Genomic DNA, 14,037 nt, shown 5'->3' on the forward strand with positions numbered 1-14,037 from the left:
TTTATATATATATATATATATATATATATATATATATATATATACTCACACTCTTAGGTAGACACTTTATTCAGAAAAGCCAAATGAGGTTATGTATATCTATTTACTAGTGACTCTGTTGCCAACGAAAGTAATTGACAGATTTCCTGACCTCCTACAATCCAAGACAAATATTCCTCAATAAATTGATAAGCAAGTGCCAACCAAAATTTTCCCAGGTTGCATTTCAAACACACTCAAAAACACATTATGCTTTGTGTTTTACATACACTGTAGCATAATGAGCATTTCAATTACAATTATCTCTATAAGGTAACCCAAATAAACAAAATACAATTTAATCATGCTTTCATATACATTTTCCATAATGAGCAATCTATTAATCTATCAGTTTATCAAACATTACCTGTAACCAATCTAGCAATCTTTTTTTGCAATTGATAACATTTAAATAAAAATAAGTGCCTGAAATTTAAACTCATTTTATTAGCAATTTTGCTTGGTTATGTAAGTAGAGATTGCAATAGTGCCAAGTGTTAGATTCCAATGATTTCATAGATAATTATTTTGGGGTTAAGAGAAAGCAAATTTATACACCACAGAAAGAAACAGGATAATTATATTAAACTAAATGTGATTGAAAATGAGTTAATTTGAACTTGGTTTGACACTAAAAATGAAGAAAATTGACTGCAAACATTTTATTTTGCTATAAGTAAAAGCACATAGAATGTATGAGTATGTAGCTTTCCTTCCTTTTGATATATGTGTAAATGTGTATGCATTTATGCATATGTTTATGTTTGCATGTAAATCTGCCTTTTTTTTTCCTTTTTCTTTTTCTTCCTAAAAAGAACGCCTCTTGACTCCCTATAACCAAACCTGTGTCACCATGAAATGAAGGATTAGGCATTTGGTGGTGAGATTTTGATAACAGTGGTGAAATTCTATGATCTTAAAGAAGAACATGCTTTTTCAGGCTTAGTCAAGATAAACAATGGTTTTGAGAAGCTGGGGTTTCTATGTAAGAAAGGCTCCACAGGCCTGTTGTTACTAAATGCCAGGCAAATACAGATGCAGGTTGAATACACTCCATGGGTTTTTGAAAGTACCTTGATTCATAACAAAACAGTGCTTAAAATCATGAAACTTCCTTTTCTTTTCCTTTGTAAAAATTTCATGGAGCCTACTGAGGCATTGTTATTGTTCAAAAGACTGTTTCATAAAGAAATGTGTTAGAATCAAACAAGTAGATCAACTGGTGTCATCATTTATATAAGAAAATGTTACCATAAAAATTCCCTTAGGCCTTTTTTGACTCCATATTATAGGCTTCTAAAATTAAAGCATCGTTCAAAGTAATAAAAACTGAGCCCCCCTCAAAAAGCCTAGCCTTTATTAAGTCCCCTTCTCTTCATGACAAAATTATCTTTTCCTTCCTGCTTTCTAGAAAGCAATCTCCTCCTAGAACGTTTCTACAGATGCTAGCTTTCCTACCCCTGTTGGCTCTAAAAGAATGCCTCGTACTGAAATATATTTAAGGCTTACGTTGATATCAGACATCAGATTTTACACCTTCAAAATTCACTTTGTCTGTCAGTAATTCCAGGCTGATATTTAAGAGGTTTCTTTACTGGGAGTGAGAAATAGCAAATATCTAATATGAAATTGCCCCCTAGTGGAGTTAAAAGCTCTCCTGATAACCACCTCAAGGATATGGGTCAAATCAGTGTGGTAAATTTATTTCAGATCTCTCACATTCTGTGAGGTATAGGGTTGTATGGAGAACATAATAATAAATGTTAGTAATTAAATCTTGCCCTTTCTAAGAGAGAAGCAATCAAATTCTACTTCTCAATCAGAAGAATCTGCCAGGGCATGAACCAGCTACTTAACCTCCAGCCCTCTTATATTCCTTTATGTTTTGTTAAAATCATGTTCAATCTGACACATGGAACACACTGTAGTTCTCTTTAAAGAATTAGTATCTCTTTAAAGAATTCAGTATGCCCAAATTGGAAATTTTATCCATCTTTATTAACACACAATCAATAACACTCCTTTTGCAAAACTAACCCAATATGACAAATTTTTCCCTGAATCAAATGAGTGACATAACTTTTTAAGATGACAGAAATATAATCTCTTTCCACAATGCCTTAATGGATTATACTTACAAAAGAAAATTCCACCTAATATAAACAAGACTGTAAGAATGACTAGCAGGGCAATCTAGTTTTTTAATGAGCACATAATCATCAGTTTTAAAATATTTTAAAATGAAGAATGTATAAATAATTTCTGCTCCTTTCAGTCCAGATAAAAACATAACTAATATATATCCTTATTAACTAACAAAGAAGTAAAGACCAACAAGATAGTATGGCATCTCAATTCTAGTAATTATTAGACATTGTTGTGAGGACCTTGTAATCAATAATTAATAAAATTGATGTTCCATTAGCTTTCTTACCATATACCATTTTGTTTTCTTTCTTTCCCTCTTTTATTTTTACTTCTCTTCCTTCTGCTTTTTTCTTTTTCATTTCAACAATCTTTTTTTTTTTTTCCCATTCCTTTTGTCTACTAAACGTCTAGTAAAATCCTTAGGTATTTTTTTTAAACATCTTTTTTCAGACATCGATTATGTCATATCAAACTGAAATTATAAATAGCAATAATATTGGATTCACATCTGTTTGCGATCATGAATATTCTTTCATTATTTCATCTGTGTCCTTCAATCATAATACCTATGAAGTATTTGCAATAATAGTGTTGTAGTCAGACTACAACATATACAAAATATAAAAATAGAAGAGTAGGTAATAAGATTTTAGATTTAGAGCAGATAATATGTTTCTAGTAGTTTGGGTACCATGGGTATTGCTCACCCTACTGACCTGATCCATAAAGAGACAGGAGCTAGACATAGATGCGGTAATAAAGTATACTTACATGCAGCATAATTATAGATAAAAATTATATAAAGGATAATTCTATATAATAATATATATATGTTTATTATGCATAGAAAGGATCTTTTCTATGGAGAAAGAATATAAAAATTAAAATTATCTTTCTAATTTTTAGAAGATGAATGAAGACCTATAGGAAAGCTGTGTGAAGTGATTTCTCCCTGTATTTTTAGACACTTCTGTAAACTGAACATGGTTCAGTGCAGAAGAAGACAGTCCTAACAAAAGTTAACAGAGCTTAAAGTTTTACTCATTAATTTTACTTGCTTATAGTCACAAGCACATAGGCATTCAGAATAGTGACTAAAATACACATTCGCTAGCATGAGTGTTAAATGAGCTGGTATTAGGCTTAAAACACAGAAAAATAGAAAAAAGTTAAATGCACATTTTCATATAACTGAATCTGTAAGTACTAGGAATTTCTCTTCCCTCATATCTTGTTCCAAATATTTTACTTATGTTTATCCATTTCTCCTAGTGTGCTTGAGACAAAGTCTATTTTAAAATTTCATTTTATAGACCAGAAGATGAATTTTATACATAACTACTTCATTGGGTATCCAAGATAGCACTGCTCTTTGTCGACAATTCCCTGAAATTTAAGTGTCTTAATTACAGAGGGAGGGTCTAGCCAATACTCAGGATTGTGTGTAGCAAATTGTGTCTTTAGTAGTGAGACACATTAGACATGAACAATGGGCTTTACAATGTCTAGTTTTAGTGCAGTAGTATTTATTAACTCATTGGTGTACTTACAATCAACGGTCAGCTCAAGAAGTGGCAATTAAATCCTAGAAATTGGTTATGAAAAAATGGGCTTATACTTGCACAATTCAAGTTGTATGGACATATTTAGCAAAAGGGAAGATATACTATCCAAAGTCTGCCATATTGAAGATTGTGAAACAATAAAAAATAAGATTAATGTGTAAACTATATGAAATCCAGAGCACAATTTTATTTTATTTATTTCTGTGTGTGTGTGTACGCGGGCCTCTCACTGTTGTGGCCTCTCCCGTTGCGGAGCACAGGCTCCGGACGCGCAGGCTCAGATGACTCACAGGCCCAGCCGCTCCGCAGCATGTGGGATCTCCCCGGACTGGGGCACGAACCCGTGTCCCCTGCATCGGCAGGCAGACTCTCAACCACTGCGCCACCAGGGAAGCCCTAGAGCACAGTTTTAAATGATGTGAATAACCATAGATAATAACTTTAGATCAACCAGAAATGGGAAAAATAAGAAATTCTGTGAAAAGACTTAAATTGAGTTATAATGATTAGAATTAATTGAATTATAATAATTTGTTTAGAAACAGATTCCTATTAATAAGTAGATGCATATGTCAGTCTGGATAGAAAGAATTCTAGATTGTGTAAGATTTTTTGCACACGGGCACCATACTAGCTTAGAAAAGCAGTGTACTTACCATGATTAATGCCTTCAACACCAAATCTTTTACTAAAATTTTAAAAAATCTACAAAGATAAGGTAAAATAGTATACTGTAAAAGTATTTGGCAGGGGCTTCCCTGATGGCACAGTGGTTGAGAGTCTGTCTGCCGATGCAGGGAACATGGATTCGTGCCCCGGTCTGGGAAGATCCCACATGCCGCACAGCGGCTGGGCCCGTGAGCCATGGCCACTGGGCCTGCGCATCTGGAGCCTCTGCTCTGCAACGGGAGAGGCCACAACAGTGAGAGGCCCATGTAACGCAAAAAAAAAAAAAAAAATTTAGGTATCTTTACTTCTCTATTCCCTTAATACTTTTATCTACATTTTGATTGAATTTTATTCCTCTATTTATTGATATTGGTACCAAACTTGCAATGTTTTAAAATTGTACTAATGTAATGTCAAATGTAGCAAAAATATGATTGTATTGTAACCTCAAATAATAAATTAAGGAAATGGAAATACTCTTATGAAGCAAATTAGAGGCAGTGTGGTTAGCAAGTGTATCCTCTGAAGCAAGACTCGCTCGGTTTGATTTAGTTCAGTCACTTACTAGCTCTGTGACACTGAAAAGAATACTAAGCATTATGTGCCTCAGTTTCCTTGTCTGTAAAATGGGGATGCAATCTATATCTCCTCCTTTGCAGCATTGTCATAAGACTTCAGTGAGTTAGTGGTGTAGAGCACTTAAGGTAGTTCTCGACACAGGATGAATACTCAGTAAATGTTAGATCTTACTATACAATTATATTATTCATCATTTCCCAATCACTGATGGTTATTATAAAATGCTTCAAAAATTATGATAAGCATAGAAATTTTAAAGAAAATTTATTGAAACAACTGCCATAACATTCTTCTAAAACCTTAATTAGAAGACATTGAATTACACAGGCTGACACAGCCAATGAGCAAATAGTGTAGTGCAATTCCAAATTAGCATACCTGAAATTCCTGTTTACTCAAACTGTTTAGAAACTTGGCACTTTTACTTTCTCTTGAAAGGGTCTCAGTTCTTATTGAATCTGTCAGATTGTTAGCAAGAAATTAACTTAATTCTTTTCCTTCTGACTTTATATGAACCTTCCAGTTGATGTTAGTGAGCCTCATTAGAACTCTCCACTTGAATACAGACAATCTTTTATAAAAACATTATAAATGCTGAATAAGCAATAAGGTTTATCACTAACATTACACAAAATTCAACATATTTTTGAGAAATCTCTAGAGATTACAGGAAAGAAAGCACAGCTGTCATGAATATACTGAAAGGAGAAATGTCTACATACCATCAAAACATCCAAAGTGAAAGTGAACATTTTAGTCAGATTTCCAGATGCTTGTTCCACATGGCAGTGAGCTCTTGTATGTTCATATAACATCCTGTGCTCTCCTCATGGCAACAGGTACCAAACTGGATTACAATTATTTGGAACAAGCCTACTAACAGTTCCGTGGACCTGAGATTACATATTGTGTCCACCTTCATATCTGTAGGGTCAGCTCTATTGCCAGAATAGATACTTAACAAATAATTCAAGGTAATGAATAAATGACATCAATTATTTAAATATCTGACCACCTACAATAATTTGAAATAAATACAAAATATCTAACCACATCTAAAAATTTGCCTAAATAAATACAACTTTTACCTCCATCTTTATCTCATTCTACTCAATATTGTTTTTTTTCAGAGGTCTGACCCATGAAAAGTCAAGCAATAAAACTGCAAATATTCAGAAAGTTCATTAATTACTGATCTAGTGTTTATACTAATTTTAATAAAATAGTACAATATTGGCTGAAATAAAATACAGAAATACATTCTTATAATCTCAATCTGTGTGTGTTTGTGTGTATATGAACACTTGCAAAATATTTGCATCCCATGGAGGCAGAAGGACAAAATAGTTGATTTTACATTGTTTTGTTGTTTGATGCCAGAAAATAGTAACTGCAAAAATATTTTGCACAAAATACATGCTGTTCTGTATATGTGATGTTTGGGTCAAATTTAAACTTTGCACATGAATTTCAGGAGCAGTAACTAAAATCAAAAACCACAACTTTAAAATGAGATTCTCCCAAGAAAACTGGTGTAAATATGCCTATCATTCTGCAATGTGATGTGTTTCTAATTTTTCACACAGTCTTATTAAAAATTGTGAGGACATAATATAATTTAGAAGGGTTTTCTTTTCATATGCTTGTTATCTCCAAAGGAGTTAATATTTGTTCTGGAGATCAGTGCACTAGAGATAAAATTAAAGCTAATGCATAGATCTCTTTTTCATCTAAGAAATCCCTTCTAAGCCTCATTGACTGAAGGCCCAGTGTGTATGTCAGGATGTGAGGAACAAAGGAGGAAAATAAAAAGAAACAGTCTGAAAAAAATAGTCCTTAAATTCAATCTCCCACTTTCTATAATTTTATTTTATATACTAACTTGCTATTCCTGATAAGTATGTATTTTTTAGTTTTCCATAAAAACTAATTTAGAAAAATACCAATTTATTTGAATGTGTTTAAGCTGCTGTTCTACCATAAAAACAGAAATGAGAAGAATTATCAATTGAGATATTACTTAGCACTGTAAATACTAGCAAATTTATTAAAGGAATATTCCATTCTCATTTTCATTTGAAATGAATTTAAGTAGTTACAGTAGTGTCTCTGAATTATTCTATTGAGTTTGCTTTTTTACCACAATTTATATGATAGTAAAATAGCACACAAGTTCAGTGAAATATGTTTTTATTCTTGTTTACTAAATTTCCTACTTACACAGTAGGAGAATTTCAAATTATATGTTGTAACATTTCTGTGAGGATGAAAAGTTGGCTATTTGTACATAGGGTTTAAAAAATATGTTGGGCAAATCACTTTTGTGTGGATATACTTCCATAGAACAATAGGAGTTCTTATTTACATTTTTTAAAGATTTTTTCCTCAATTTTATAAAAAATGAATAAAAAATCATGAATTTTGACACTTTTCCCCCTCCTAACCATGTAGAATCTAGATTTTTTTTTCCAATCTATGCTCTAGTCACTTTAAATGCTTCAAATAAGTATTTTATAGCAGAATTTCAAAACACTATATGGTATAATAGTCTACATCTTGCAAAAGACTGCAATAGATGTTACATATGAGGTCTGTTCTTATTAATATTTTTTCAGTGATCAATATTGTGAGTATATAACATAGAATGCTGAAACTTCAGAAGTTTATGTTTAGAGATTCTTAAGTATTAGAATACAGACTATAATTTCTCTCTATACACACATATATGTGTGTGTACATGTATAAAATGTTTAAATATGTATTAAATATCTATAATATATATTGCAAAGTAAAAACTTTTTATAACTGTTTAATGTGGTGTGACTATTTGAGGAGGTGGGCTGCCTACTTCTTGGAAATTAGTTGGAAGAATTCATGCCTGCGTCTCAAATATCTCCTTATAGGTTGATTAATCTATTATTTCAGGTTAATTTTTAATATTGGATATAAAAGGTAGAACAATTTTAAATGAATGAAGCAAGGATATATTTGATATAATTTAAATATTCATATATGTAAATGAATAAGGCAAGGAAACCAATAAAACAAGGGCGTTCTAGCCTGTGTTACAAGGAAGGCAATGTCAGGCTATCTTAGATTAAGTGTTCACAGGAGACATAAAACTTAGAAAAAAGTAACGAACAACAACAACAAAAACCTAACAATGATAAAACTAGAGGCAGGCAAGGACAAACTCAACCATTATACAGTGGTGAACAGACACAGTGCTAATTTAGACAGCATTTATAACTTGCTAGACATACCATGCTCATCTATGTCAATATTTAAATCATATGGAAAAATATAGATATGTTGATTTACTTGAATCACTCATGTAAATCATGGCATGGTATTTTGTTAAACTTTTGTCTTTAAGAATATTTGTGTACCTGCTGCAAGAAATAAATGTGATGTATGGGATCTCATCAAAGTCCAATTTTATTTTTATCTCTATTGTCCATTTGTAATTCATTTTGTGGGAAAAGCTTTTCCCCTACGACTAGATGAAAAACTCTTCAAGCTCCATGATTACTTCATGAACACTCTTAAACAACAGATAGTTCCATAGCCACTTTAAGATAGACAGTAAAAAGTAAATCAGCATTTAAAAGTCCAGTCCAATAAATAAGTCAATCTTCAGTCAATGGAAAGGCACACCCTCTGCCTTAGTAATGGTCAATAATTGGCTGGCATCCTGCTTTGGGGCAAGGAACTGTGTTTGGCTTCTTTAACTTTCAGCCTCCATTTTGTATCCAACACCTATTTAAGCTGCTGCTTTGATCCATGAGAGTGGCTAAAAATAGAGCATAAAAGTTCTCACATGGCTGGTGAATGGTACTCTGCTAGCCAGGAGATGTCTATCCTTCCATTGGTGCCTCCCATCATTCTCATGTTTCCCTGAATATGGTGATCCACTATACACTAGACTCTCCCTGTTGAAGACTCCTCACCCTTTTGGAGATCTCCTTGGCCAAGATTTAACATAGTACCAGGCCATCTTTCTCCCCAGAGAAGCCCACATCTCATCAATGGGAATAGCTTTTGCAGTCCTTGCCCAGCCTTTGGTGGGAATGCAGTTGCTTCCCAGCCCTCTGTTCAATCTCCTTATTATCCTCAGTAGTGAGGACAAGTCCACAATGTCCCCCAAAGTGGAGAACATTTCAAACTCTCTAAGTGATCCTATAGAAACCAATTTATCTATACCTAACATAAGGAAGCAGCACCCTCCATTCTTCTCCCTGTGGTGAGAACAGGGACTGACACAGGAAAAGAACTCACCTTAGGAAATCTGATCACAAATGCCCCATCTACTCTATCAATTTATTATGCCCATCTGAATGAGGTTTAGTTTTGTTTGCTTGTTTTTAAGAGTTATTGAACTTTTTCTCAGGAAGTTATTTTGAAAATTTAATCCTTGTCTTTCTCAGTGAATGTCTGGGGCTTTACTAAATTAGATGATGCCCAGGTGGAGACCAGGGGACCAGAGATAGACTTGGGAGATTGTTTACTGAAAGTGGATAGAAATAATGAGTCAGATGAGTGCCAAGAGCCCACATGGGTCTCCCTTGCTTCAGTACTCCCCACCTCTGGGGCAAGGGTCATGGTCCTGGGAGAGGGGAAAACACACGCTTAAAGGGAACAGATCTAGCTCTAGATGGATCTCAGGACTTCTGTCATAGCAACTTGGGATCAGATCCTGCCCCTGATAAGGTGGTGATAGCCACTGAGCAGAGGGGAAGCCCTGCTTCACACCTAGATCCAGCTCTAGCCCCTCCATCTCCAGCCCCAACTTCTACCAAAGTGATAGCTGACAGCACACCCTGAGGAAAGATGTGACTTGCATCCATGTCACATCCACCTTTCCCCCCAGAGACATTGGGAACACACAGTCTGCATAGGAATGCTCCCACATAAGGACACCCCTTTTCAAGACCACAATAGGTAACTGTTTCACCTAAATTCATAGAGGCAAAGAAAGTTAAGCAAAATGAAAAGTCAGAGGAATTGGTCTCAGTTGAAAGAGCAAGAGAAAATGCCTCCAAAAATAAACACACAATGAAACAGAAATAAACAATTTACCAGATACAGAATTCAAAGCATTAGTTATAAGAATGTTTACTGAATTAAGGAAAAGAATATGAACACGGTGAGAATTTTAACAAGTTATTAGAAAATATAAAAAGACCCACTCAGAAATAAAGAATTCAATAACTAAAATAAAAAGCACACTAGAAGGAATGAATAGCAGACCACAAGAATGCATGTGATATAAAGATACAATAATGGAACTCACTCAATCAGAACAGCAAAAAGAAAAACAAATTTAAAAACATGAGAACAGTTTAAGAGCTCTCTAAGATAACATTAAGAGTACCAACATTAGCATTATAGGGGACCCAGTAGGAGAAAAGAGAGAGAACAGGATCAAAAATGTATTTGATGAAATATGGCTGTAAAATTCCCAAACCTGAAGAAGAATATAGATATCCAGGCACAGGAAGCACAGAGGTGCCAAACAAGATGAACCTAAATAGACACACATCAAGACATATCATAACTGAAATGGCAAAAGTTAAAGATAAAATATTCTAAAGGCAGCAAGAGAAAAACAAAGAGTCATATACAAGGGAATCCCCATAAGACTACCATCTGATTTTTTTGCACAGACTTTGTAGGTCAGAAGATAGTGCTATGATATTTTAGTGCTGAAAGGGAGAAACATACAACATAGGATACTTTACCCAGCAAGGCTATCATTCAGAAGAAGGAGAGATAAAGAACTTCTCAGACAAGTGAAAACTAAGAGTTTATCAATACTAAACTTACCCTAAAAGAAATGTTAAAGGGATTTCTCTAAGTGGAAAAGAAGAATCTATAGGTAAGGGAAACTCTCACTAGGAAAACCAAATATATAGTAAGGGCTGAGGACCAATCACTTAAATAAGCTAGTATGGAGATTAAAAGACAAAAATTGCATAATTAACTATAACTACATTAAACAGTTAAGGGATAAACATGAAAATGTAAAGTATGACACTAAAAACACAAAGTGTGGGTGAGTGGAGTAAAAGAATGAAGATCTTTGAGAATGTGTTTGAATTTAAATGACTACCAGTTTAAAACAAGTTGATATAATTATAGGGCAACATATATAAATCCAATGGTAACCACAAATCATCAAAAATGAATATCATCAACCCACAATGAAGAAACAAAAAGAAGAAATAAACACAGAAGAACTAGAAAAACAATCTGAAAAACAAGTAATAAAAAGGTAATATGTACAAACCAATCAATTAATACTTTAAATGTTAATGGACTAAACACTCCAGTCAGAAGACATAGCACAGCTGATTGGATGAAGAAACAAGACTCATCTATATGCCGCCTACAAGAGGTTCACTTCAAATCTAAAGACACACACAGACTGAAAGTGAGAGAATGGGAAAAAGTTATTTCATGCAAACAGAAATGACAAGAAAGCTGAGGCAGTAATATTCATATCAGACAAAATAGAATTTAGAACAAAGGCTATAACAAAAAAGAAGGACATTATATAATGATAAAGGGATAATACAAGAACAGGATATTATACCTGTTAATGTATATGCACCCAATCCAGGAGCACCTAAATACATAAAGCAAATATTAACAGATATAAAGGGAGAAATTGCCAATAATACAATAATAGTAGTGGACTTCAACATCCCACTTACATCAATGATCATCCAGAGAGAAAATAAATAAGGCAACAGTGGTCTTAAATGACACAATAGACTAGTTGGGCTTAATAGGTGTTTTCAGGACAATTACATCCTAAAACAGCAGAATACACATTCTTTCCAAATGCACATACTACCTTCTCCAGGAAAGATCACATACTAGGCCACAAAAAAAAAAAAACTTAACAAATTTAAAAGGATACAAATTATATCAAGCATTAGTTCTGACCACAGTGGTATGAAACTAGAAATCAATTACAGCAATAAAAATAGGAAAAGAACAAACGTGTGGAGACCAAACAACATGCTACTAAAAAACCAATGAGTCAATGAAGAAATCAAAGAGGGGATTAGAAAATACCTCAAGACAAATGAAAATGGAAACAAAACTTTTTTAAAATCTAGGAGATACAGCAAAAGTGATTCTAAAAGGGAAGTTTATAATGATACAGACGTTCCTCAAGAAACAAGAAAAATCCCAAATAAACACCTAAACTACCATGTAAATGAATTAGAATAAGAAGAACAAAGTCAGCAGAAGAAAGAAAATAATACAGACCAGAGACAAAATAAATAAAATAGAGATTAAAAAATAATAGAAAAGATCAATGACACCAAGAGTTGTCTATTTGAAAAGATAAGCAAACTTGATAAACCTTTAGCCAGACTCACCAAGAAGAAGAGAGGGCCCAAATAAATAAAATAAGAAATGAAACGGAAAAATAACAACTGAGACTGCAGAGATACAAAAATATCATAACTGAATACTACAAACGGTTATATGCCAACCAATTGGACAACCTAGAAGAAATGGACAAATTCCTAGAAACATACAACCTGTCAATACTGAATCAAGAAGAAACAATTTCAACAGACTGATCATGAGTAATGAAATTGGATATTTAATTTAAAAACAAACAAACAAACAAAACAAAAAACTTCCAGCAAACAAAAGTCCAGGACCAAACAGCTTCAAAGGGGAATTCTATCAAACATATAAAGAAAGATAATACCTATCCTTCTCAAACTATTCCAAGAAATTGAAGAGGAGGAAACAATCACAAACTCATTCTACAAGGCCACAATTACCCTGATACCAAAATCAGACAAAGACACTATCAAAAAGAAAATTACAGGGCAATATCTCTGATGAATATAGATGCAAAAATTTTTAACAAAATGTTAGTAAACCAAATCCAACAATATATAAAAAGGATCATACAATATAATCAAGTTGGAATTATTCCAGGGATGCAAGGGGGGTTCAACATTCACAAATCAATCAATGTGATACACCACATTAATAAGAGAAAGAGTAAAAATCACGATCAACTCAATAGACACTGAAAAAACGTGTGTGAACATGAATTCAACATCCATTCATAATAAAAACTCTCATCAAAGTGAGCATACATGGAATATACCTTAACAAAATAAAGGCCACTTATGACAAACCCACAGCTAACACCATACTCAATGGTGAAAAGCTGAAAGTCTTTCCTCCAAATTCCTCCAAGACAAGGATACCCACTCTCACCACTTCTATTTAACATAGTATTGTAAGTCCTAGCCACAGAAATCAGATAAGAAAAAGAAACAAAATGCAATCCCTATCAAAATACCCATGACGTTTTTCACACTAGAACAAGTAACCCTAAAGTTTATATGGAACCACAAAAGACCCCAATTGCCAAAAGGTCCCAATCTTGATAATGAATAACAAAGTTGGAGATATAATGTTCTCTGACTTCAGACTCTACTACAAATCTACAGTAATCAAAATGATATGGTACTGACACAAAAACAGACACATATATCAATGGAACAAAATGGACAGCCCCAAAATATACCCTCACACATATGGTCAATTAATCTATGACAAAGGAGGCAAGAATAAATAATGGGGAAAAGTCAGTCTTCAATAAGTGGTGCTGGGAAAATTAGACAGCTACATGTAACAAATGATATTAGAACATTTCCTCACACCATATAGAAAAATAAACACAAAATGGATTAAAGATCTAAATGTAAGATGTGACATCATAAAATTCCTAGAAGAGAACATAGGCAGAATACTCTTTGACATAAAATTCTTTGGATCTGTCTCCTAAAGCAAAAGAAATAAAAGCAAAATAAACAAATAGGATGTAATCAAACTTAAAAGCATTTACATGGGAAGAAATCATTGACAAAATAAAAAGACAACCTACTGAATGGGAGAAAATATTCGCCAATGATATAACCAACCAGGGATTAATATCAAAAAATATATAAACAGCTCATATACTCAATATCAAAAAAAACAGACAAACCAA

This window comes from Phocoena phocoena, chromosome 7, assembly GCF_963924675.1.
Source record: "Phocoena phocoena chromosome 7, mPhoPho1.1, whole genome shotgun sequence".
NCBI lineage: Eukaryota > Metazoa > Chordata > Mammalia > Artiodactyla > Phocoenidae > Phocoena > Phocoena phocoena.